General features: G+C 40.2%; 2 long non-coding RNA genes across 3 annotated transcripts in view; one reads left to right on the top strand and one right to left on the bottom strand.

The window, feature by feature from the left end:
* The window catches only part of LOC134731261 (uncharacterized), a 185,429-nt gene that overhangs the window by 101,573 nt on the left and 56,961 nt on the right, over positions 1 to 26,895 (top strand). The gene's annotated exons all lie outside the window — the stretch shown is intronic.
* Positions 18,002 to 26,895, bottom strand: part of LOC134731262 (uncharacterized) — a 33,478-nt gene continuing 24,584 nt past the window's right edge. Inside the window, exon 3 of the long non-coding RNA XR_010113500.1 lies at positions 18,002 to 18,875. This is a non-coding gene — a long non-coding RNA (uncharacterized LOC134731262). The remainder of the gene's footprint in view (positions 18,876 to 26,895) is intronic.

Raw genomic sequence — 26,895 nt, 5'->3', positions numbered from 1 at the left:
TGTCCTGTAAGCTTTGGGAAGGTGGGAAAAATAAGGAGAAATAAGGTGGCAGCAGGCCCTTCTATCAAATACCAACTGTGCAACTTTGGAGTAGAGGCGTTGTGCTGTTGGAGCATGGGACAAAAGAACAATTAATTCTTACTGTGGGGAGGAGTGGTAAAGATGAGAAAAGAAATGCTCTTGGGCTGGCTTTTAAGCTTTGGGAAGGATATCCACAGGCAGAAAGTAGGGTGAAGTACATGCAGAGAGGAAGGAGAAGCATGAGCAAAAGCAGAGAAACAATGAACTAGAAGATGGCCTTCTCAAATGGCTTAGCTCATGGTACCTTCTTTAGTGCTTATGTATTCCTGGATCATAGTAGGTATGCAATAAATGTTGAATGAATTGAATGGATAATGCTTTCAGCATGCATGGATGAGTGAAATCATAGTGCATGTATGTCTAAATCATAGCAAGCAATCCAATGCAACTGAAGGTAATCTCCCAATGCATATATATATAGATCATGGAGAGTGGTTTAAACAATGAGCAAATCTGGTTCCTGGTGGTCTCTGTCTCCTGTCTCTCGCCATGCCATGGCATAGTTGCGATGTGTGAGAGATTTGTTTGGAGTGGGGGAAGCATATTTTTGTTTGCATTTGCTTAGCACATTGCTGTCGCACATTTTGCTATGAGATGTAAAGTCATCTGCATACACCGGTTGTGCAGTTAGAGAAAAGTCAAAACAAGCGTCAGGAGGGTTGTCAGCCACATGGCCTAGGCAGATTGTCATACTCCTTTGCCCATGAGTGGTGGCACCTTCTCCATCTTCCTCCCCCACTCTCCTCCTTGTCCCTGAATCCATACACCTACGTATGTAACCTTACATTCCAAGGGTCTAATTGTCAATTGCTGAATTATGTAGAAGACATATGTATGCAGACCTCAGATCCAATCCTCTAGAATAGCAATGCCTACACCACTCATACCTGTAATCTCATGGAACAAACTTTGCATCAGCTTCGACTACAAGCAGGTTTGTGTCAAAAACCCTCAGGAAGCCATCCCATCCTGCCTCATAGCATTTCCTGAAAAATGAATTTCACAGTGTGCACAGGCCAAATGACAATATTTTCTTTTTTTATCATCTAGAAATATTTCTCTTCTTTCAAATCCATCTCCATCCCAAGTTACAAAGGAGACAAGCATATTCAGAGCATCAACACCAAGATTATTAATGTCCCAAGGAACATAGGCACATGTTACCGGTAGAAACAGCTGTGATACAGAGAGGATACAGAGGGGGGAAAGCTAATAATCTGCAGTCAGGAAACTGTATTTTGAGTATCCAATCTGTAAACCTTTGGGAAAACCACTAATTTTTCTGAACTTATCTGTAAAATATCAATAAGGTTGAAGAAAAGAGCATCAATACTCAGACGTTTATTCAACAAATCTTTAGGCAGTGCCTGTTTTGTGCCAGAAACTGTATCAGGCTTCACAGCACAGCAGATAACAAAGCAGACTTAGTTCCAACCCTCTTGGAACTTAAAGCCTACAGGAAGAACAGATAAACAACAAGTGTAATGATTGCTATGCAAGAGAAATATAGATGCTTGGAAGGGTGCATTAGCCAACAGGGAAAAGAACCCATAGGCTCTGTGGCTACCAAAAGCATGGACATTCATGGAAATGAAAACAGCCAAGGATGGCTTGGGAAACACAGAGAATGCATGTGAGAGAATGTAGTAAACAGAAAAGAACTGAACAAATGCATTGCAATACAGGTAATATCTTTTGTAAGAGCTCATCTCTGATAGATGCTCCTAGAAGATTAGCAAAGGAGATAGAGCATATGCCACATAACAAACTTTTGTTCAACAATGGTGAACAAAAGCCTATATGATGGTGATCCCATAAGATAACAATATCTTATTTTAATGTACCTTTTCTATATTTGGATCTGTTCAGATACACAAATACCACTGTGTTATGATTGCCTGCAATACTCAGTACAAAAACATGCTGCACATGTTTGTGGCTTAGGAGCACAACAGGCTATACTCCAGGTGTGTAGTAGGCTGTACCATCTAGGTTTGCATAAGTACACTCTGATGTTCACGCTGATAAAATCACCTAAAGATGCATTTTTCAGAATATATCCCCATTGTTACATAACATATGACTGTATTTAGAGGCAAGAGGAGCCATTTCCACTTTCCGAGTCTCATCCTATAGGCACTCATCTGTTTTACCAACATTTGAGGCTGGCTCCACAGAAGAATATAGAACAGGAGTGTCCAGCCAACCTACAGAAGTGATAAAGAAGAAAGCTTGCTCAAATGCCCAGTGCCTTCTGTATGCTCCTCGGCAATATTCAGCCCATCTACACCCAAGTTCATGGGTTGGAAGATTCCATTACACACAGATTTTAACCATTACCACATGAAGGTCATGCCATCAAGCACTCATACACGTCCATTTATTTTGCCTTTGTTTTGAAATACTAGACCTGATGAGAATAGCTTTGCTCAAATACTACACACAAGGATGCATCAAAAGCCACACACCAGTAAGTGGTTCAGAAGTTCCCCCTGCCCCAGCACTCTCACAGCCTGTGAAATATAGGCATTGTAGGATTTGACTCTCTCTGGGTATTATTGGAAGGAATCATGCCTGGATAGTTATCTAAGTATTTAGCAGTGTTCCTTTCTACTTCCAGAGATTCACAGAAAAGACCTTCAAGGTCTCCTAGCCCATTCAGGAATCTCACCTGCATCAGCCCTAACAGTCAATTTCTACTTGAACACTTCTAATGACTGGGGAGCTTCCCACCTTGTCAAACCACCCACTCCACAGTTGAGCTGTTCCACCTGCTAGCTCTTTACACTAATCACCCCACTCGTGAATCTTAGTTCTTCCTTCTGCTAACCCAGAGAATAAATCTGTTTCTTTATTCACCAGGTATTTATTAAGCATTTCTTATGTTCCTGACAAGATTTCATACAAAGACATGTAGGATGTGACTTCTTCAAAAAGTCTACCATCTAATGGAGAGCACAAAAGCAAGGAGCAGCAAAGATGATGTCATAAAGACCCTAATAATACAAATACTTCCTGATGTGATGGTTCTGAGTAATACTTTGCTCAATTAACTACTAGATGTTGGTACCTGGCATTTGAATGGCCCTTTACATTTACAGTTCACACACGGCATTTACACCTGTTACTTTCAACAACTCTCTAAGCATCTTTAGATTGTCCCAATTTATAAATGATGAAATAGAAGCTCAATGAAAATAAGTAATAAATCTAAAGTCTCATGGTATGTGGGATACAAAGGAAGTTAACTTTCCACTTCTTTAAACATCAATTCCATTGTTCTTTGAAATAAGGAAATTCCTGAGTGTATCAGTGAAATGCCAGAAAAGAAAACCTGTTTCATAATATTCCCAAAGGCAGATGATGAGATGGGGAATAGCCAAAGAGGACAGGCTGTAGATAGTCCGTAACTGGATAGTGAAGAAAGAACTGCATGCGCCCTTTTCTTTTAAAAACAATTTGGGGACAGACATATCCCAATAATAGTTCCAGAAGTAAGAAATATCTCTGCCTTTATTTTACAGGTTAAAAAATTGAGGCATTAACAGGAAAAATGAGTTGTCCAAAGATATTTTCCAGGTTGGAGACAAAGCTCTATCTGCTTCCTGTCAGATCGGAGTGCAACTCAAGTGCAACCTCTTCATTCCGGTGCCCCCAGCACCCACCTACTGGCTATGACTCACTGGATGGATGTCCTCTCCCACCCAGAGCTGAGTACTCAGTGGAAGCAAAGACACTTATTTAAAATAAAATGAGGCAGTTATCCTTCACACCATGTCACTTTTGATAGCAAGGAAGAACCAGGATGAGTATGCCTGTCCCTGGCATCCCAGTCACAATCAATTCTTTATATCTTATCTCTGAGATCCAAGACAGAGAACACACAATAGAGTGAGTTAATGCAATCCTTCTCAGACTCTGGCCTACCCCATCTGCCGCCTCCTCCCCTCCTCTGTGTTGCAGCCATGATTCTTTCTCAACAATTCTCGCAAGCACCTTCCTGCTCATTATTTTATTCCAAGTGCCTAGATAAATCCCCAGATGGCTCACTTGCTCTAAACCTATCTACTCTGACATGTCAGGGGATTCCTACCAGAAACAGTTAAGCATTTGCCTAAGAGACTAGTGGACTATATTTCTTCTGCTCTGCAAAAATGAAGGAAGGAGCTTAATACATACCAGGTCCCTGAGAATCCCACTTAAAGACTATGAATCAGAGAGCTTTCCAAAGACTCCTCTGGACGATCTCTTCCATCCTACCGTATAGTTCTTTAATCAACCAACCGGTTGATAATACATAACTATCTCATGTATAATTGATCTGGGTTTATCCTTTCATTCAACCTCTTGAACACCGTGTATGAGACCGATTATTATCAAAATCCATGGCAACAAATACAGAGCCCCTTCCTTTCATTAAAGGACAAGAGGAAGTATATAGGAAGAGCTTGTACAATTGCTGTATTTTTCTTAGTCCACAACATTTGTGGACAGTTGCTCAGAGAGGTCCATAGAAAATGTTGCTTGAGTGATATGGCCAGAACATCCTCCAAGGAAAAGTGAAACTGAAAGAGCATCTAGTTTTCTTCTTCTTAATTATGGTAAACTCTACTTTGGCCCCACAAGTTACTAAACTTAGAAAATGATGACTTTTGTGGACAGCTAGCCCTTGGAGAGCTAAATAGATTGGGTACAGTTGCCCCAGAAAAACACGTGTAATCCTATAAAGCAGTATTTCTTCAACTTGAATAGTATATAGATGTCTTTTTAGAGAAAAACAATTCTAATGAAGCCCCCTGTTGACTTCAATTTTTTTTAGTTTTAATGTTTCTTAAATATATGTAACCATCAAGATAGGTATAAACTCCTTATGCAGATAGCCCTTATGCAGTACAGTCAAAACTAATTTGCAATTTATATACAAACAAAACTAAAAACTTAATATTGTAATTATCACCATTAAAAAATGACCTGTGAGGCCGGGCGCGGTGGCAGGCGCCTGTAGTCCCAGCAACTTGGGAGCTGAGGCAGGAGAATGGTGTGAACCCGGGAGGTGGAGCTTACAGTGAGCCGAGATCACGCCACTGCACTCCAGCCTGGGTGACAGAGTGAGACTCCGTCTCAAAAAAAAACCAAACACACACAAAAAAACAACAACAAAAAAATGACCTGTGAAAGTTCGATAAAAAAGTAATCGCGGCTGGGCATGGTGGCTCATGCCTGTAATCCCAGCACTTTGGGAGGCTGAGGTGGGCAGATCACGAGGTCAGGAGTTCAAGACCAGCGTGACTAATATGGTGAAACCCTGTGTCTACTAAAAATACAAAAATTAGCCGGGTGCAGTGGCGCGTGCCTGTAATCCCAGCTACTCAGGCAGCTGAGGCAGGAGAATCACTTGAACTCGAGAAGCGGAGGTTGCAGTGAGCCGGGATCGCGCCACTGCACTCCAGCCTGGGCGACAGAGTGAGATTCCATCTCAAAAAAAAAAAAAAAAAGGTAATCTCTTCAATACTCCAAATGCACATATTATTCCCAGGGTTGTTATGCACTTACTTTTGTGTTGAGGTGGCCTCTGCTATCATTGCTGTGCCAATGACTCCCTCCTCTCAGTGCATCTCTTTATGGAAATTATGACAACCCCCCATTTCTTCAGCACACTTTGATGTTCTTTGGTCTTCACTGAGGAGCAAATGAATTCTACTTCAGCCCTTTTGCATTAGTGAGACCATTAAAGTGGTACCAGTCGGCCCTAAAGCAAATGCATCTGGGGCATTGAAATCACATGGCAGTATTTTTATGAGAAGGTCTTCCAGTTGCTCCAGAATATTCTCATACATGTCTTAAAGATTATCAAAATGAAAATATAACTTTGCAAATTTCTCATAAAGAGCTTTTGACTTCCCAAGAATAAGTCTCCAGCACCAACCCTTCCCACTCCACTATAAGATCCCACATAGTCCTGCTTGACAAACACTGCTCCAACACGACCAGGGAACCACCATGGCTTCCATCACCCTACAATAACAGGGTTCCTATACTACTGTCCAAGCAGAGCTGGCTGGCTATGCTGGCATCACAGAAGTATGGAAGATGAAGCAGAAGGCACGGCCGCTCAAACTGAGCAATGTCAAAAGTCTTCCAGATGGGAATCAAGCAGAAACTTACCTGATTTGGAATAGTTTGCACTTGCCACAAATGGCCAAGAGATTATTACAATCCAACCCTGTGTAGGATGCTTTTATGGGATGTTATAAAAGAGAAAATACACATACACTGGTTAGCCAGAGAGCCTCTATGACATAACGACCTATTTCATCTGTAATTTCAGTGATTATATAAATGATGAATAAAATCCAACTGCAAGTGCTTTTTTATTATCTTCTCAATGGGGCAAGACCTGAAAGCTTGACCCCTGGAACATAATAGGCTTCTTTAGATGCATCCAGAGCTGGGAATCTGGACTTTGACCTGAAGCTCTTAAAGAGAATATTGCTTATCACTCCCCTGGGGATAGAAAGGTTTCCACAATAAGATCATCTTACACTGGAGGTGTCATATAGATAACTCTTAAAATAAAAGGAACCTACCCAATGTTTCTTCTACCAGGGGCAGTTAGGATATCTGATTGGCAGTACTCAGCTATTCACCAAAGGCCTCCTACCTTGAGTAGGATAGAGAAGGAGTGCAGAGGTCAAGCTGTTGATGTTCATGACAAGGTAGCAAGTGATCCTCTCTATATTGAGATCACTGGATGGGACCAGCCCTGAATCATTCTCCCCAAAAATGCTTGAACTCAGATCAAGTTCTTAAAAGCCAGCAAACCAACTTCTGTGCAAGCCACCTAACTATACATTGAATTAGATATCCTCCAACCCAGATGGCCACAACCTGGGTTCTTCCAAATAGAGTAAGATCTCTGGGTTACACTTGATGGTCTAGCATCCTGGGAAAGTACTTCATCATGCTTGGGTGAGGTGGCTTATGACTCTTGCCTGTTAGGCATTTGTACTTGAAATCAACCTCACTTCTAAAGTTATTTGATTGAACCAAGAAGCTTCTCCTCATTACTTCTGCCCATCTCAGGGCTTGATCTGGGTATTAGTAACTCACCAGCCATCCAGATAATTTTGGACACTATTTCCTATCATTAGATTCAGCTATTCACTGGAGGAGACAGGCAGATCTAAGCAACCCTGTTTGGTAAAAATACGCAGCTGAAAGGAGGAATTTACAGATCTTTAACACCTCTGATGGTAATATACAGTGTCCATTAGAGAGACACCTAATCATCTGCAGCTGTCAAATCCAAACTGCCCTCTTTTAAGAGCCAATTTGTTTTCTTGCCAGATCAATGCTCTTATCTGTAATTGTGTGCACACCAGCATCAGCCAATAACCAGTTAACATGCAATTCAATTTCAGAAGAAAAGAAATGTCTTAATTCAAACATTGTACAACTGTGAAAATGCCCTAAGTGAAATTAATTGAGGCTCAGAGGCTATAACTTATAAATCAGTTTGTCCATCTAGAGCAAAGTGACAGAAGAAAATAATATAGGTTTTGGAATAGAGAGTCAACTTTGCTTGGTCTTTCAATTTTTAACCCTGGTGCTGCTATCATTATTATACTACAATGATGATGGTTGTCAACATTACTGGATCTTAGCTGGCACAGCAACTGGAGCAAGGTTTCAAGTTTGCAGTGCTCTTGCAGGTCTTCTGGGCGGAATGATGCTCCTCTTCTGACTCACTACATTCTCCTGTTCTCTTTAGCTGGGTAGCTTTAATCCCAGGATAGATGTATCCAGATGCTGATTGTTACATCATTAGAGAATCTATCATTAGATTCTAGCCTTTTATTTGAATGGATGCAAAAAAGATTTCTACTTATTGAGATACTTTTGTGTTGTACAGAGCTTTTGTCCCGATTCACACTTTTCTAATTAGATGAATCTTGTTCCCTATCATACTCCAATGTATTTGCTCATAAAGCAAAATAACCTTGGAAAGTGCTAAGCAAGTGAAACTTTTAAGTTGAGACAACATAGAAAAAAAAAGTAGAAAGCACTTTCTACCACCTTCTGACTATTGAACATGTGTGTGGTAGAGAATGACCAGCTGTTCGCCAAGCCTGATTCCTCTTTTTCCTGGTCACATAGCTAGACTACACGTATCCCCACCTTCCTTTTTAGTTGGGCATGGCTGTGTGACTGAGCTCTAGCCAGTGGAATCTAAACATAAGTGATGGGCTTCACTCCAATGCTTGTACTTCCAATATTCCTCACGTACCATTCTTCATGTTCTTTCTTCTTCTGTTAGCTTGGTGTAGATGAATAATGACTGTTTGGGAAGCCAAGTGTTGATGATGAAAGAAATCTGGGCCCTGAATCACCCTGTGGAAGACAGCTTTCCATCAATCAGGAACACCTATTTTATGCTTTACCTAAGAAAAAAGTAAATTTCACATATGAGCCATTAATGTAATTTTGGGTTTGTTTGTTATAGCAGCAAGCATGAACAGAAATAATACAATGTGTTCAACTGAGTACAAACAGAATGGAAGATGATATCCTGAGATTCCCAACAGCTTTAGGATATCTTCTGGACAAAATATATTTGAAAAAGAATATAGCATTTTCTTTTGCTTTGAGATTCAGGTTCCTTATCTGAAAAGAGAAAGAGAATTTTAGACTTTCATAAACCCATATAGTGCTACTATTTTTTTGCTCATGCAACTCAAAGTCATTCTTTTTTTTTTTTGAGAGAGAGAGAAAATTTAAAACATAGGACCATACAATAAAAAAAATTCTTTTTTCTAAATATGATAGAGAAAAATTAGGAGACCAAGTCAATATAGAAAGTAAAATAAATAGGAAATCTATTAGCATAAAACCAACTAGTTACCCATGTGGCTTTAGCATTGCTTTTGAGCTTTTTATTTATGCTATATATACATATAGCATAAATAAGCTTGAGTGTGTGTATGTGTATATATAAATAATATATATCATATAACAACACAGTAGATTATGAAGGGAGGAAGAAAGGGAGGGAGGAAGGGAGGAAAAGAGAGAAGAAGAAGGGCAGCTATGATGCTGAAACTCAAGTTGAAACCAAAGCACGGACTTAGTGTTCACTCCATAACTTTCTGTACCCAGTCAACTCTGATAGAATGTGACCCCACCTGTTAATGGGAAGAGCTATTACTGTTTGGTTTATGCTTGCCGCAACAACAAATGAATCTCACATGTACATAGACACATGTGCAGTCTCACACAAGCACACTTACAGACAACAGGTCATAATTCCCCTTCAGCATTAATTCCAAGAATTGCTACACTGTTAAATTCTGTCTTCCAAAGAAACTTAACTTTCATATGTAAATAATTCAGCATTACCTCTCTTCCTATGAGGGTGAAAAAAAATTTCTATAACACAGCTTCTAATTAATCCTCAGTATGAAATGTAACTTTACATTAAATGTTTAAAACATTCCTAGACATACCTTAATCCTTTCTCTAACCGAGAAAGGTCTTATAAAATTGACTGCCATTTATCAACCCGATAGAGCTGAAACCCACAATTTAACAAAATTGTTATCAGAAGCGGCTCCCCTGGTTGGCACGACACCACAAAGGTGCATGAAATTCCACACACCCAACGCTTTGAGTTAAAAGCACAGTAATTCCATGAAGTTTTTTGTTCCGAGTTGAGAGAATGATTCTGTAATGACTAACACTTCTTCAGATTTATCAGAGTAACATTATGTTAAGTATTTCATAAATGGATCCTTTTTAAAAAAAATTCTCGTGAGAAAATTTTAAGGGAAGTTTAAAGTTGTTTTGTGGATCTCTTCTTGAAATTTTTATTACTAAAATTCAATTTTAATATATTAAAATTAAAAAGATTTAAAGAAAACTTTATGGAGAAATGACCTCCCTAAAGATGGCTCTGTAGCCAAAGGAGTTTCAGGGAATAAAAGGCTCTCCTACTTAGCCCACTAGACATTAAGCATATTCAGATTTCAAGCACGGTCTGGTCATGGAAGTGGAGAATGAAGATGTAGTAGGATTTGCCACACCTACTCTGACTCTCAAATGTCAGTTCTTTTCTCCTGGCACTCTTATATGGATGAGAATGGCTGTAGCTCCCAGGAGGTTGGCCAGTCACTGGCTCCCAGGCACTCTCTGTTGAGCAGTTTAATCAGACACATCAGAACAAGTCTAACCTCAGGGGGAAAGGGGCCAAGTCTGCATTCTGGACATGGTCTGGGCTCAAATCAAAGAGAACCGAGTGTAGATAACCTTTGTGACATTTCTTCCCATTTGTCTCTGTTTCATCTCTGCATATTTCACAAAGTATTGAAACAAATCCTGTTGGGGGTGGAGAGGGTATCAGCTAAAAATTATAAAATAAGAATTGAAAAGCAGAATGAAAGGCCACACAAATAAGCTAGCCATAACATGGATGCTATGACAGTCATGTTTGATCCTGGGAAAAATAAAACAATCACGAATATTGTTCTTTTCTTTCATGCTTTTTGCCCAACTGAGGTTCTTGCAACTTTAGAAAATGAAGAAAAGTGTAAAGATAATTTCAAAATATTTTGTAATCTCATGACAAAGAGATTTACAACTGTTAATATTTCAATGTGTTTCCTCCCAGCTTTTCTCTTTGTGTCACCGTAAATAGATCATATCATGAACATTCTCCCATGTCATTACTCTATGCAAACACTATTTGTTCTGTTCTTATGTGGAAATATCACAATTTTTCCATCCCACCTGCTTATTGTAGGACATTTTGATTGCTTCTAATATTTTGCTATTATAAATAAATTAATGATGAATAGTTTATCCAAAATATTCTTAAGTGATTCTTATAATTTTCTGAGGACATGTTCTTACAAGTGGAATTATCGGCCAAGTGGCAGAAACTTCTCTATTGTTCTTGATAACTATTGACAAATCTCTTTCTAGAAAGTCAGTACCTTTCCATTGTAACAAATAATGCATGAAGTAATTTTCTAAAATTCTTTTCAAAATGAAGTATGATTATTTTGAAAACTTTCACAGGTGTAAATAGTATTTCCTTATTTGATTTTCTTTTAATTCTAATAAAATGGAATAAGCATTTGATTTCCTCTTTGGAGAACACCCTATTTACATGTTTTGCCAGTTTATGTTTAGATTTTCATATGTTTAATTTTTTTATATTTTATTGATTGGTTTTTCTGTTTGAACATAGGCTTTTCATGTTTTTTAAATATTTGTTTGTTTGTTTGTTTGTTTGTTTGTTTGTTTATTGAGACGGAGTTTCGCTCCTGTTGCCCAGGCTGGAGTGCAATGGTACGATCTCGGCTCACTGCCACCCCCAACTCCCAGGTTCAAGCGATTCTCCTGCCTCAGCCTCCTAAGTAGCTGGGATTACAGGTGCGGGCCACCACGCCCAGCTAAGTTTTGTATTTTTAGTAGAGACGGAGTTTCTCCATGTTGGTCAGGCTGGTCTCAAACTCTTGACCTCAGGTGATCTGCCCACCTTGGCCTCCCAAAGTGCTTGGATTACAGACATGAGCCACCATGACTGGCCTATTTTCATTATATTCTTATGTTTATTATATTCTTATGTTCTTATAAATCTATTACATTTTTATCTATCTTAGTTTTATCCATTATATTTTCTAAATATTTACAGTAGAAAAGTAATTGAATATCATATATGTACTTTGTAATCCACCACTTGATTTAACACTAATTCATTCTGATATTTTTTCAGTTCACTATTATTGTCTACTAGAGATTCTGAAAATAAAGTATCAAGTATTCTGAAAATTGTGAATATTTAGTTTATCCCTTGCAAATAATTTAACTTCTTGATTCCGTTTCATATGTAAGCATCTTTTCTCCCACCTCCACCAGTTTTATTAATGAGCTTCATAATTATAATTCATTTAAGATATAAACTTTTGTTCATATTAAGAAAGAATATTGCTTGTCCTACTTCACTGTAATTTAGTTTTTCAATACTAGATACTAAATTCTATCACAACTATTGACATAATCATGTGGCCTTTCTTCATTTTGACTTACTGAGAGACACAGTACTTTAATAAATGTGAACTATTTTATTCAAGAATATACTCTTCTATGTCAAAATGGGTTTGCTTTTGTTTTTCTTTTTACCATGCCTTTATGAGTGTCTTATTTTAAATTTTTGTATCCACATTCTTAAATAAGGCTACTCCACAGTATTGTTGTGTGCATTATAGAAAAGATTTTCTTATCAGTCTTATATTATCTTAGTAAATGAATTCAGACATGTTGAAAATTTTTCTCTATTATGGAAATGTTTACATTTTACATTACTTTCAATGTTTAAAAAACTCATCAGTGAAACTAATTTTTTATCCGATAAAATAATTCTATAATGATTCTTTGAAAATGTTGGTCATACTATTTCTTTGGCTCAAAATTTCCAATTCTTTTTTTTTTTTTTTCCTTTTCAACTTTTATTTTAGGTTCAAGGGGTACATGTTCAGGTTTGTTACACAGGTAAATTCTGTGTCATGTAAGTTTGGTGTACAGATTATTTCATCACCCAAGTAATCAGCATAGCACCCAATAGGCAGTTTTTCAAGCCTTACACTCTCCCTACCCTTCACCCTCAAATATGCCCCAGTGTTTATTATTTCCTTCTTTGTGTCCATGTGTTCTCAATGTTTAGCTTCTACTTACAAGTGAGAACATGCAGTGTTTGTTTTCTGTTCCTGCATTAATTAATTAATTATCTTAAGATAATGGCCTCCAACTCCATCCATGTTGCTGCAAAGGCCAGGATCTCTTTTTTTTTTTGAGTCAGGATCTCTTTTTTTTTTTTTTTTTTTTTTTTTGGGTCGGAGTCTTGCTCTGTTGCCCAGGCTGGAGTGCAGTGGCATGATCTCGGCTCTCTGCAAGCTCCGCCTCCCGGGTTCACGCCATTCTCCTGCCTCAGCCTCGCAAGTAGCTGGGACTACAGGCACCTGCCACCACGCCCAGCTAATTTTTTGTACTTTTAGTAGAGACGGGGTTTCACCGTGTGATCTCATTTTCTATAGCTGTGTGGTAGTCCATGGTGTATATGGACCACATTTTCTTTATCCACTCCACTGTTAATGAGTATCTAGGTTGATTTTGTCTTTGCTGTTATCCAAATTGCTGCAATGAACATACGTGTGCATGTGTCTATATGGTAGAATAATCTATATTCCTTTGGGTATATATCCAGTAATGGGATTACCAGGTCAAATGGTAATTCTATTTTAAGTTCTTTGAGAACTCTTCAGACTACTTTCCACAGTGGCTGTATCCATTTCTTCTTGAATCAACTTTGGTAATTTGTAAATTCCCTAGAGATTTATCTTTTTGTTATGTTTTACAAAGTAGCAGGAAGTTTCATATAACATTTTCATTAACATTATGTACATTAACACTTTGTTATTCATTTATTTTAAATATGATGTGTTTTTTCTTTATTTTCTTGTTAAAATTTCTCTTAATTTTGTATGTTAGAGGATTTACTTATTACTCCTACTGATTTTTTTTTCTGTTTCAAATTCATTTATTTCTGTTGCTATATTTACTATTTTCTTTACTATTTTATTCCTCTGCCTTCCTTGGGTTAATTTCATTTTTCTAACTATTTGACATGAATAATTATCTATTCTTAATAACTAAATGATGTTAGGCTATCAATTTGTTTCTAATTAGAACTTTGGCTAGATTCTACAAGTTTTGGTCAACAATTTTCATTGTGATCACATTATAAATATACTGTGACTATAATTTTGACTTTTTTCTTTGATATACTCATTCAAGAATGGTTTAGCATGCTTTTGTGAACCATCTTCCTCTAAACACACATACATTGCTCACACACCTTCTTCCTGTAAGCACACATACATTGCTCACACACCTTCTTCCTGTAAGCACACATACATTGCTCACACACCTTCTTCCTGTAAGCACACATACATTGCTCACACACCTTCTTCCTGTAAGCACACATACATTGCTCACACACCTTCTTCCTGTAAGCACACATACATTGCTCACACACCTTCTTCCTGTAAGCACACATACATTGCTCACACACCTTCTTCCTGTAAACACACATACATTGCTCACACACCTTCTTCCTGTAAGCACACATACATTGCTCACACACCTGCTTCCTGTAAGCACACATACATTGCTCACACACCTTCTTCCTCTAAACACACATACATTGCTCACACTTCTTAGTTTTTGTTAATATGATCTAAAAGTTAGAAATGTTTTTCAAGGAATATTTCAAAAATAATTCTTACCATCTGTCTTCAATTTTATATCCAAATTTATCACAAATGACCATATTAAACTCTGTGTTTTACCAGCTAAACACTTAAACACAAACAACAGTGGTTTTAGTTTTTGAAACGATTCTAGATCCCATCACATTTTATAAATTAATCTTTTATAAATTAATTTTTAATAATTTTTAAAAGTATTAAATTTTATCTCAGTGCTATTTGGTACTGTGAGCTAAACCATCAGATTTGATAGCATTAAATTAATGTGTCCAGGAGACAAACCTGAAGTGATATCCTCTAGAAATTCTCCCTATAAGCACAAAGGCTATTAGATTGGCATGGTGTTTGCAAATACAAGTTTACCATCCCCCACACAGTTTCTCCTTCCTCAAGTTAATGCCTACTTTTCCTTCAAAACTTAGCAAGACAATAGATTCCACTGGAGTTTATCCTCCATAAAGTCATCCTGAATTTCCAGTTGTCTTTAACTTTCCCTCAGGACTTCCAAGACCATCCTGTACATCTCATAATTCCACTGTGTGTGCTGTTGACTTTATATGACTTCTCCTTTCCTAAACATTTTGAGGGCAGTGCCTAGCTTATTGAAGGACAATTTGTAAATGGTTAATGCACGTTTTGTTAAATGGGTGGAACTAATCAAAGGGTGACTTGCTCAATCAATCAATCATCTTGAATGGGCAGTAACTTCTATCTATTCATCCCTCTGCTTTGATTGACTCTTCAGTCGTACAGCTGCAAAGAGGAAAAGTTGGAATGAGCTTCCCCTGTGAAGTGAAAATGAAACCTTCTTATGAAGTCAGGATGAGATCTCTTTATGAAGTTAGAGAAGAAAGCTGGGCTCCAAGGGAGTGGACCCATACTGTATTAGCAGATGATTCACTCTTTCACTATAGGGACAATGGCCATAAGAATATTGTGGCTTTCTGGGAGCTTCGTCACTTGGCTCCATCTGTTATTGGTTTGCTCTTTCCCATTATTTCCCACAGTGGCAGTTTCCTGCAACATACTCAAATAGGAAGAGCCACCTCATCTTCAAGACTGGTCTGACGTTCCAGCTCCTCCTTATAGCCTGCCCTGGCTGCAGAGGGAGTGAATCCCTCCACCTCTGAACTTCTTTGCTACATGATGATCATAGCAGCCATTTGGCTTCTAACACTCACTGCTTTCTGCTAATTTTTTTGTCATTAACAGAGTTGGAGATCTTTGAGGGTGAATGGAAAACTACATTTGCACTTCCCGAAGTTTCTAGCAAAATACCTTGCACATTGCATGTACTGAATGAGCATGCTACTGCATACATGTGTATACAGTCACATGAGAGAGTGTGTGTGTAAAATTATACACTGCACAAATACCCATTTCAATACCTTCCTTCCAAAACAAAATCAGAAAAAGGGGAACGTGAGAAATTTGTGTAGGGAGGGTGAGGTGATCCCAACTCAAAACTTTCTCAGAATATCATCAATCTCACTTTTTTTCCTCTTTGCTCTAATTTCCAGAAATAACTTTCTGAAAATTTTGCCCCTCGTCTTTCAGAAAAGATAAAATAGTTATTATTTACTATTCCTGTGTTTCTTCACATTAAGATGGAAATACTTCTGGATCCTCAAGAAATCTTAAAACGTCCACCAGGTTCATTCCAAAATCATCACCAATAATCAAGAAATGCCCTCAGATATGAGCATGAATCCACACCCACATACACAATCTCCAAGTATGTATACACATATACATGCAAAGCTGTGCCTGGAACCAAGAGTTAAATGCATAAAGCCAGGTACACACAGGTGCCCGCACACACAGATGCGCATTCTCCTCACTGGCTTGGGAGGACCCTCGCTGAGAGGGTGAGGATGGAACTTGGGGGCTCTTGGAGCACAGTCAGTTTCCAATAGCAGCTGTCATCAAGCACTGGTCCAGGCAGGCAGAGGGACCATGTGGCTGAATTTCAGGGTAATTAATAATGTAAAAGGGAACCCTGGGTGCCACTGGGCACTTAGCAGCATGTGCAAAATTTTCCCAGCAGATATCCAAGTGGGCATGAGGCCAACCATCTTCCCACCCCTGCTTCCTTTGGCAAGTGAGGCTCAACCTGCTCTGGGGAACAGGAATGTAGGAGCAGTGGTGGCGAGGAAGACTCACATTAGGCGGCCAACACATTTTGCTCTCCATGCAGTAGTATCAGTTACATGCTGTTCCATCCCCTTAAACTGTCAGCTCTTCTTAACAGCCTATTGGGATAGTTCACTCCCTACCCAGCCAGACTGTCTGCATCAACAGTTGTAAGGGAGATATTACCAGCAGCAGTAGTAGCCCCCTTACTTCTCACCTCATGGGGGAGTCAGCTTGCTCTTCCAGTGAAGGCTTTTCCTCCTCATCTTCACCCGTCTTCTATTATTTTGGCTCCTCAATTTTTGGTTGGATTTCATTGTCACATGGCTATTCACCAGTGTCAGCTAACAGCAACATTTGGAAGTAAAGGATTTTACCTCCTCTTAATGTCCCCTGTTTCTCATCTTAACTCAATAATACCTTTAATAAGAATTAATAAATATATCACTGATGGTAGAATGTTAGGTCTTACGATAACAGGATAGGAGAAAAGTTGTTTAAAGAGGTCCTTTTGGAACTACTTGATTATTTATAGGGTTGACTGTAATGTGTTTATTTCTTCTTCCAACACTGCCTCCTTAGCACCGCCTTGGTCCTGTTTTCCTCTGAATATGCACCAGTGGTTATAAGGTTATTTCAACATCAGTGCTTATACAGGTGAATCAATGGCAAAGATATTCCCCTCTTCTTGTTTTTCTTTGGAACGAATGTCCCAAGGCGGGCATGAGAAAGTTAAGATCCTGAGCTTAGCAAAAGAGACCTTTCAGTATTAGCTCCTGACTACCTCTTTAGCTTCAATCTCAATCACTTACATTATACTTCAGCTATGCCAAGTTTCTTGCAATTCACTGAATGTGCCAGTCTCTGTCATGCCTCTGTGGCTTTCTACTTGCCATTTCTATCACCCAGCATGGCCTTTGTTGAGTCTCCCATGGCACCCTGTGCACTAATTTCTCATAGCACTGGGCTATAGGAACACAAAGAGGACAACCAGCTGGCTGGGGGAATGTTTTAAGACTTCTCTGTGGGCAAGACAAGGAGTTCACTATGACTTGAGTGTGAAAAAAAGTTTCATAGAAACAGAGAAGGAAGTGAGAAGTGGCAGGAAATGGGTGGGCTAACACTTACCTTGTTGTCTGCTCTCTCCGTTAGGATTATATTGACTGCAAGTGGGAAAACAAATTGCAGTGGCTTATGTACAGTAGTTTATTTCTCTCTCAAATGCAAATCAGCCCAGGCAGGAAGTCCAGGGTTAATAGGGTGGTTCTATTCCAACAAAGCTCCTGGCTCCTTTCAGTTCATAACGCCACTCTTGTCTTCATGTCTTATGGTCCAAGATGACAGCATCCTCATTCCAGGACTGCATCCTTCATATGGACTTTTAACTTGTCTCCCTACATTTTATAAACCACCACAGTCATCAATTCTACTTCCTTTCATGTATTTTCACCAACACTGTCATCATACCATTCCTAGCAACCACCATGTCTGACTTGACTCTTGTCACTGCTCTGATCTTTTCTTTGAGGACTGGTGCAATTTTACAGGAGAAATAAAAATATAATGTGATGGTTGCTTTATTAGAAGTAAGGGAAAATTACAAAAGCAATGTAGAAGAGGGAGAAATTACTTTTAGCTCTGATGATCATAGGCTTTTGAGAAATACTTTGAAGAAAAATAATTTTTTTTTCTTTTTGAGATGGAGTCTCACTCTGTTGCCCAGGCTGGAGTGCAGTGATGTGATCTGGGCTCACTGCAACCTCCACCTACTGGGTTCAAGCAATTCTCCTGCCTCAGTCTCCCAAGTAGCTGGGATTACAGGCACCCACCACCACGCCCGGCTAACTTTTATATTTTTTAGTAGAGAAGGGGTTTCGCCATGTTAGCCAGGCTGATCTCAAACTCCTGGCCTCAAGTGATTTATTCACCTCAGCCTGCCAAAGTGTTGGAATTACAGGTGTGAGCCACAGCGCCAGGCCTAAAATATCTTTAAATATAAATACTAGCAAGGGGCACTAAGTAAAAGAAACTGCATAAGCAAAAGTAGCAAAAGTATAATATGTTCCAAAATAAAAGGAGTCTAAACTGAGTAGTATATGATATAGGCTCTATATTAATTTGCTAGAACTGCCATAACAAAATGCCATAGACTGTGTGGCTTAAACAAGGGAAATTTATTTTCCTGTAAATCTGGAAGCTGGAAGTCCAAGATCAAGGTGTCATCAGGGTTGGTTTCTTGTACGGCCTCTCTCCTTGGTATGTAGGTGGCTGTCTTCTCCCTGTGACTTCCATGGTCTTTCTTCTCTCTGTATATGTCTGTGTCCACAACTCTTCTTCCTATAAGGACACCAGTCATATTAGATTGGGACCACACTGATGACCTCGTTTTAACTGAATTACCTCTTTGAAGACCCTATCTCCAAATACAGTGACATTCTGAAGTATCGGAGGTTAGGATTTCAACGTGTGTATTTTGGGAAGACACAATTCAGCCCCAAATAGGCCATTATATTTCAGGATCTTGGAAGAAATAGGTTAGAAAGATAGGTACAAATCAGATCATAAAGAGCCTTGAAGGTTGGAGTAAGGAGTATGGACTTTTTCCTAAACTAATGGACAACAGAAGGGTTTTCAGCAAGAGTGGGCTTTGATCAATAAACATACGTGTGCATGTGTCTTCATAGCAGCATGATTTATAGTCCTTTGGGTATATACCCAGTAATGGGATGGCTGGGTCAAATGGTATTTGTAGTTCTAGATCCCTGAGGAATCGCCACACTGACTTCCACAAGGGTTGAACTAGTTTACAGTCCCACCAACAGTGTAAAAGTGTTCCTATTTCTCCACATCCTCTCCAGCACCTGTTGTTTCCTGACTTTTTAATGATCACCATTCTAACTGGTGTGAGATGGTATCTCACTGTGGTTTTGATTTGCATTTCTCTGATGGCCAGTGATGGTGAGCATTTTTTCATGTGTCTTTTGGCTGCATAAATGTCTTCTTTTGAGAAGTGTCTGTTCATGTCCTTCGCCCACTTTTTGATGGGGTTGTTTGCTTTTTTCTTGTAAATTTGTTTGAGTTCATTGTAGATTCTGGATATTAGCCCTTTGTCAGATGAGTAGGTTGCGAAAATTTTCTCCCATGTTGTAGGTTGCCTGTTCACTCTGATGGAAGTTTCTTTTGCTGTGCAGAAGCTCTTGAGTTTAATTAGATTCCATTTGTCAATGTTGGCTTTTGTTGCCATTGATCAGATGCATGTCTAAGAGGACTGTGTGAGGTCCATAGCCAAGACCAAGCAGAGCCTGGAGGTATTAAGGTCATTCAGGAGTCTATTGCAGTGAGACAAGAGAAAGACAAGGAAGGTCAGAGATCACAAATTTGAGAGACATTTTGTTCATAGAATTGAGAGGATGTGGATAGGAAACCTGCAGACTATCAGGTTTCTGGCCTGGTTGGCTGAGGAAGGTGTTGGAAATGAAAATCAAGAACACATGTTGAATTTGAGGTATTTAATAGTATAGAATATCTAGGTGAAACATTCAGGAAACATGCATCTACAATTGAGGAGCTGGGTGTGGTGGCTCATGCCTGTAATCCCAGCACTTTGGGAGGCTGAGGCAGGTGGATCACCTGAGGTCAGGAGTTTGAGACCAGCATGGCCAATATGGTAAAACCACGACTCTACTAAAAATACAAAAATTAGCGAGGTGTGATGGCATGTGCCTGTAACCCCCAGCTACCTGGGAGGCTGAGGCAGAGAATTGCTTGACTCCAGGAGGCAGAGGTTGCCGTGAGCCGAGATCGTGCCACTGCATTCCAGCCTGGGTGACACAGTGAAACTCTGTCTCAAAAAAAAAAAAAAAAAAAAAAAAATCCAGGAGGGAAAACTAAGTTGAAAATATAGCACACAAATGATAGTTGAGGTCAGAGTTGAGGCCAGCCTGGGAGCATAGGCCAAGAAAAAAAAGATATGCAAAAGAGCGTCCAGGTGTGTTGGCTCATGCCTGTAATCCCAGCACTTTAGGAGGCTAAGGAGGGCAGGTCACGAGGTCAGGAGTTCAAGGCCACCCTGGCCAACATAGTGAAACCTCCATATCTACTAAAAATACAAAAATTAGACTGACATGGTGGCACGTGCCTGTAGTCCCAGCTACTCAGGAGGCTGAGGCAGAAGAATCACTTGTACCAGGGAGGAGAGGTTGTGGTGAGCTGAGATTGTGCCACTGCACTCTAGCCTGGGCAACAGAGCAAGACTCCGCCTCAAAAAAAAAAAAAAAGATATTCAAAAGAGGAACCAGAGAGAAGTGCAGCACTTAAGGGGTGGGTGGAAGGGAAGACAAGTCAGAGACAGAGGGGGAAAAACAGAAAAGAGCCGTGCCACAAAAAGAACAGAAATCAGCTTCAAAAAAGAGGAAGGCACAAGGTCAATCAAAAAAGCAGAGTAAGAATTTAAGAGAGACTGCTGAGGTTGGCCTCCAAAAGAGAAGTTTTAGTGGAAGAGTAGAGACAGGAGCCTGACTGCAGCAGGTCTGGGAGTGAGGGGAGGTTTTCATGGTGGGAAGATGAAATGTAGACCATTTCTGGAAGCCTGGCTGTAAAAAGAGGAAGGAGCTAGGAGGTGTTGAGGGGAAGTTTTTGGTTACTGTCCCAGTCTGGTTTTCATACCCACAGATTCCCAGATGAAAATCTCCATTCTGCACCTTGTACCAGAATGACAAGCTGTGCAGAACATTTCACTATTTTGCTCCATAGCTCTGCTTCATGCCCCTACAGTGGAGTGTTCATACTTCTGTCTCAGGATCTACATGTTATTTGTTTGTTTGTTTGTTTTTGAGACAGAGTTTCTCTCTTGTTGCCCAGGCTGGAGTGCAATGGTACAATCTCGGCTCACTGCAACCTCCGCCTCTTGGGTTCAAGCGATTCTTCTGCCTCGGCCTCCCAAGTAGCTGGGATTACAGATGTGTGCCACCACACCTAGCTAATTTTTTGTATTTAGTAGAGATGGGGTTTCACCGTGTTGGTCAGGCTGGTCTCAAACTCCTGACTTCAGGTGATCCACCCACCTCAGCCTCCCAAAGTGCTAGGATTACAGGTGTGAGCCACTGTGCCCAGCCTGAATCTATACACACGGTTCTTGTTCACAGCCTTGTCCTTCAGTGTTATATCATAAACCCCTCAAGGGCAGGAATCACATCTCATTCATCTTTATACTTCCTACATTGTATGTTTAAAAGTGTATAGAGAAGGAAAGAATAAAGGGAGGGAGGAATAAAAGAGTTACTACTGAGCATTTATCCTGGGCAAAGTGTTATGCTAAGTATTTTTCTTAATCTAATCTTTATACCAAACCTGTGATAGAGTAACTATTATTATCTCCATTTCACAGCTGAAGAAACTGAGGCCCTGATATAATAAAGTGACCTGCCTGAGGCCATGTAGTTAGTAAACAGCTGAGTGTGCATCTGAACTCAAGCATTCAGAATCAAAAGTCCATACTCTTAGCAGTGTAAAAATCAACTCCAGTATTGTGACAATTTTATGTGTCAATCTGACTGGGCCTCAAGGTGCTCAGTTGGATATTTGGTCAAACATTATTCTGGATGTGTCTGTGCAGATGTTTTTGGATGAAGTTAACACTTGATTCCCTAGAATAAGTAAAGCAGATAGCCCTCCCTAAAGCAGATGGGTCTCATTCAATCAGTTGAGGCCTGGATTGAGCAAAAGGCTGACTCTCTCATGAGTAAGATGCAATTGCCCCTGCATGAGCTTTGAGCTGGGGCATTAGTCTTCCCTGACCTTCAGGCTCACACTGAAATATTGACTTTTATGGGGTCTTGAGCCCACGGCTTTTAGGATGCAGCTTATACCATTAGCTATCCTGGGTCTCAGGACTTGGGACTAAGACTGGACTACACATTGTCTCTCCTGGGTCTCCAGCTTACCAACTGCAGATCTGGGGACTTGTCAGCCTGCATAATCATGTGAGTCAATTTTGTATAATAAATCTGTTTCTCTATATACATCCTGCTCTCTAGGGAGCCCTTACTAATGCAAGTATTTTGAAAACTTGACCTGTATGACAGGATATACTGGAAATAGTTTGAAATATTTATTTCCTAAAAGAAAAAGAGCAAAAGCCAAGAAGAGTTACATTTGATCTGCTGAATTGCACTTCAACGGCCTTACATGGTGCAAAACAGAACATATGATCATCCCATCATTCCTGTGCCGTCGGGTTATGTTCAGCTGTCAGGTTTGTTGGTTTCCTAAATCAACCAGTCATAGACCATCACCTAAAATATTTTTCACTGTCAAGTTCTAGAGCATAAAATTAGTCTTTATTGCTTTGACCATTACTGATTTTGAAGGCCGAGGAATGATCACATAGAAAAGGCAACAGACCCTGGACCAGAAGGGCTCCCAGATGAAATGCATTTTGGCTGATGGCTTTCATTGGAACACTGACATGAAGGAGCTGTCAGGGCTCTGGGCGGTTTCCCTAGGGTCGTGAAGGCCAGGCAGGTCATGTGGTTACTTTTCATCCTCTGCACTACTTCCTGAGAGCTGGACAGTGTCATTGAGTTTGGGCCCATGGACAACGCATACAAGGGAAATCTTGGAACTGCCTGACCGTTGTTTAGGGCCTCTGGTGCTGAAATCCTGCAAATCTCCAGGACAGAAGTCAAGATGTTTTCTGAGAAGTCTCCAAAGTCTCTCCAATGAATAAGAAAATAAAGTCAAGCTAGTGGCTTCTCCTTCGAATGATACCTGGTTTTATTTTTTTTAATTTCTTTTTTTCATCAACGTTTATTTTAAGTTCTGGGGTACACGTGCAGGATGTGCAGGTTTTGTTACATAGGTAAACATGTGCCATGGCTGTTTGCTGCACAGATCAACCCATCACCTATGTATTAAACCCAGCATCCATTAGCTATTCTTCCTGATGCTCTCCCTCCCCCGACCCCCTCAACTGGCCCAGCATGTGTTGCTCCACATGTGTCCATGTGTTCTCATTGTTCAGCTTCCACTTACAAGTGAGAACATGTGGTGTTTGGTTTTCTGTTCCTGTGTTCAACCATGGTGGAAGACAGTGTGGCAATTCCTCAAAGATCTAGAAGCAGAAATACCATTTGACTCAGCAATCCCATTACTGGGCATATATGCAAAGGAATATAAAGGTACCTGGTTTTAGGATAAGGAGAGCTGCCAACTTAATTCATAAAATCAAACTTGGATCAGTCACAGTTTGAGATGTGAAACAGGCAGACCATGCCTCAGTTTTCTCTACTTTAAAAGTCACTTTCCCTTTGGTAAACTTTTTCTAATGATTACTGTCCCCACTACCCAGATCTTAGAGGAGTTTCTGTACATATAGTGTTTCAGTGGGTTTAGCGGGAAATCTCAAGATGATGATAGGTTTTGGAGGATGGGAGTTGAGAATACAAAGTTGAATTGCCTCTCCACCCAGTGGATGTTTTCTTTAATAAAGCCACCTTTTATTGAGGGCTATTTGCCAAGCATCCAGTCTAATACTTCAGATGTGCTATTTAATTGAATCCCCACAATATCTCTTTGACTTTGCTACTATTATAACCCTCCACTTTTCAGATAAGGAAACTAAAGCTTAGAAAGATTAACTTCTATTATGGGTTGAATTGTGTCTCCTCAAAAGATGTGTTCAAGCTCTAGCCCCTGGTACCTGTGAAGTGACCTTATTTGGAAATAGAATCTTTGCAGATGTCATCAAGTTCAGATGAGGTCATTAGGGTGGGCCCTAATGCAGTGTGACTGGCGTCCTGATAGAGGGGACCAATCTGGACACAAGAGACAGACATGCACAAAGGGAAGATAATGTAGAGACACAAAAGAAGAGGACAACTAAGCCAAGGTGGAGGCAGGGCAGAGATTGGTGTGGTGCCTCTCCAAGCCAAAGAAAGCCAAGAATTGTGGGCAAACACCAGAAGGTAGAGGAAACAAGGAAAAGTCCTGCCCTTATATCTTTCAGAGCGAACATGGATGTGCCAATGCCTTTACTTCAGCCCTTGAGATTCTAGATCTGTGAAATAATAAATTTCTATTGTTTTAAGCCACCCTACCTCCTCGTACTTTATTACAGCAACTCTAGGAACCTAATACAACTATCTTGCCCCAAATCACAGAATTAGCAATCTTGCTAATCAGGATTTGAATCCATGTCTGTCTGACCCTTAAATCTATATTCATGTTTCATATTGTCTATACTTTACTACCAACTAACTAAGGCAGCATCTAGTAGAAACAATCAATTCTACCTAGGGAAGCTTTTACAGAGAAGGTGCCATTGAAGTCTGCATCTGAGGATGAGGATGAGTTTCCTAGGGGAGGAAGGGAGGAAAGAGAAATCCAGATGGAAATAAGAGGGCAAGCACATTAAAATGTACCCTGTGCTTCAGGAATAAATGTGGCTCATGCCTGGGGTTGCATGGGACTGTATGATAGGGAAATGTGATCATGCAAAATGGCTACAGTTTCTGAGAAAATCCTGGGAGCATGCCTGCAGGTATGTTTCTATAGTCGAGGAACATCCAAAATTCCGAAATGATAGGATGGCCAGTCTGTACCCATATCATGAGGCTCCTGCCCTGCACTTGAATGATGGAGCATTCCTGGCAGTGAATCCTTTTGGCACAGTCAACCTACTTACCCAGGGTGGGCTGGAAGATTCCATTAGCGAAGGAATTTACGAGATAAGGAACATTTTCTTTCCTTGTCATTAAATGCTGTCTCTTAATTAAGTTGTCTTCTTGCTCCTGATCAGAAAAGAATACCAAGAAGTCCTTTTCCAGGAAAAAGCTGATTTCTCCTCTCATCTCCTCTACACACACCCTGCTTCCCTACCCCCAATACTTCACTCAGTGATGGGCTAGTGCAGACAGCTGAGTAAGCCAAGCCACTGTGGAGGGAGTCCCCTTCATCTCAATGTGTGTGCGCCAGGGGAGAAGCATGGCCCAAGCACGCTGGCAGGTGCAAAGGGGGTGCTCAGAGCATGCATCTCAGACACAGCCATGCTGAGCTGTGTGATATCAGCAGCCGATCCTTTAATCTCACATAGAGAAGGTCACATGCTAGTTATTAGACGGTATCACTATTGTACCTCTAGATTCCCGGGTCTGCCTAGTTTCTACTAATAAAGAATCTTTTACTGAACACTGTAGATTTTGATTAAATTCAGGTAAAGTTAATTTAAATGAGGCAAAAGAGGCTACATAGGCAGTGGCCACTGGTACTAGAATATCTCTACATGAATAAGAGGAAGAGAGTAAACACCTCGTAGCCATTTATAGCTTGTCTCTTTCTTTGTTCCGTGCCCCATAGTGAAGCAGTTTCAAAACGCTGCCAATTCTTTCTTTTTTCTCCTGCCTTTATCCGTCTCTTTCTCTCCATTTGCAGTATGTAGTTGACATGCACCTACTCATGCTTAAAGTTGCAGCTCATACTTCACCTCTCCTCTAAACACTTCCCTGACCTAACCACCTTCCCTCCCACACTACGCCGGCAGAATCAGGCACTTTCTTCTCTACGATTCAATTGCACAATGTCAGCACAGCTATTATGAGACTTATCACATCATGCTTTAATTATTTATTTACACTTCTCTATGGCTGCAAAACAAGCCACCCCAAAACCGAGTGTCTTAAAACAACATTTATTACGATTGTTATGTCTCATGGTTCTGGAGTTTAATGGGCTCAGCCAGTTCAGCCAGTTCTCACTCAGGGTCTCCCAGTAACGACCATCAGACCAGGGCTCAGCTGGAATCATTGCCGACACTTCATCACTCACATATCTGTGATGGGAAAACTCAAACAGCTGGGGCATTTTGGGCCACCTCTTCACCTCTGTGTAGTCTCTCCTTATAGTTTGTCCCTCACAGTAGTTTCAGAGTGGCCACACATGCTATGTGGCCCCCCAGGGCTCCAAAGGCAAGTGTCCCAAGAGAGTGAACCAGGCAGAAACTGTATTGCCTTCTACCACTGAGTCCAATCACTCAGTGCCACTTCGACACAGTCCCAGGCCCACCCAGAGTCAATGGGGAGGCAGGGTAACCCATCTCTCAACCCCACAGGGGAAGGTCAGCAACCTGTTGTAAGGAGAGCATGTGGGATGGGAAACACTCATGCAGCCATCTTTCTTTGGAAAATACAATGTGCCACAGCTATAAATCCAGTGTTTGGCAAAATGCCTGGCACTTAATGGTCTCTACAAATATAAGTGGTTGAATGAATGAATGACCCTTATCCCCCTGTATAGACCTTCTTATCTTATGCCCAGCTATTGAAAATGCTTCTATGCTTGCCTCTTTCTCTTTAGACTTTCT

The sequence above is a fragment of the Pan paniscus genome, chromosome 9 (assembly GCF_029289425.2).
Source record: "Pan paniscus chromosome 9, NHGRI_mPanPan1-v2.0_pri, whole genome shotgun sequence".
Classification (NCBI taxonomy): Eukaryota; Metazoa; Chordata; class Mammalia; order Primates; family Hominidae; genus Pan; species Pan paniscus.
The sequence above is the reverse complement of the archived record's forward strand: the minus strand, read 5'-3'. Positions and strand labels throughout refer to the sequence as shown.